The sequence below is a fragment of the Puntigrus tetrazona genome, chromosome 18 (genome assembly GCF_018831695.1).
Source record: "Puntigrus tetrazona isolate hp1 chromosome 18, ASM1883169v1, whole genome shotgun sequence".
Classification (NCBI taxonomy): domain Eukaryota; kingdom Metazoa; phylum Chordata; class Actinopteri; order Cypriniformes; family Cyprinidae; genus Puntigrus; species Puntigrus tetrazona.
This window is the reverse complement of record NC_056716.1, coordinates 16,245,869-16,246,406: the sequence shown is the minus strand read 5'-3', so window position 1 is coordinate 16,246,406 and position 538 is coordinate 16,245,869. Positions and strand designations below refer to the sequence as shown.

General features: G+C 49.4%; 1 protein-coding gene across 1 annotated transcript in view; it reads left to right on the top strand.

Annotated features, from left to right (window-relative positions):
- Window positions 1–538, top strand: part of LOC122362748 (fibulin-2-like) — a 16,006-nt gene that overhangs the window by 3,921 nt on the left and 11,547 nt on the right. The gene's annotated exons all lie outside the window — the stretch shown is intronic.

Genomic DNA, 538 nt, shown 5'->3' with positions numbered 1-538 from the left:
TGTGTGTGTGTGTGTGTGTGTGTGTGTGTGTGTAAGTGGGTCAGTGGTCTTCAGCTGATGTGTGTTGGCTGTGTTTGTGTGGAAAGAATGTGTGCTATGATTTGATCCACTCCAAACGTTTCCTGAGCCAAACATCCCTCTCTTCTCCTCCATCATCGCTCGCTCTTTCACGTTACTCCTGCAGCTGGAGATGCTCTGTCATTACACAGACTGCTCCATCACACTGAGAGTGTGTGTGTGTGTGTGAGTGAGAGTGTGAGTGAGAGTGTGTGTGAGTGTGAGTGAGAGTGTGAGTGTGAGAGAGTGTGTGTGTGTGTGTGTGTGTGAGTGTGAGTGTGTGTGTGAGTGTGAGTGTGTGTGTGAATGTGTCAGTGTGTGTGTGTGAGTGTGTGAGTGTGTGTGTGAGTGTGAGTGTGAGTGTGTGTGTGAGTGTGAGTGTGTGTGTGTGTGAGTGTGTGAGTGCGTGTGTCAGTGTGTGTGTGTGAGAGTGTGTGTGTGAGTGTGTGTGAGTGTGAGTGTGTGTGTGTGTGAGTGTGTG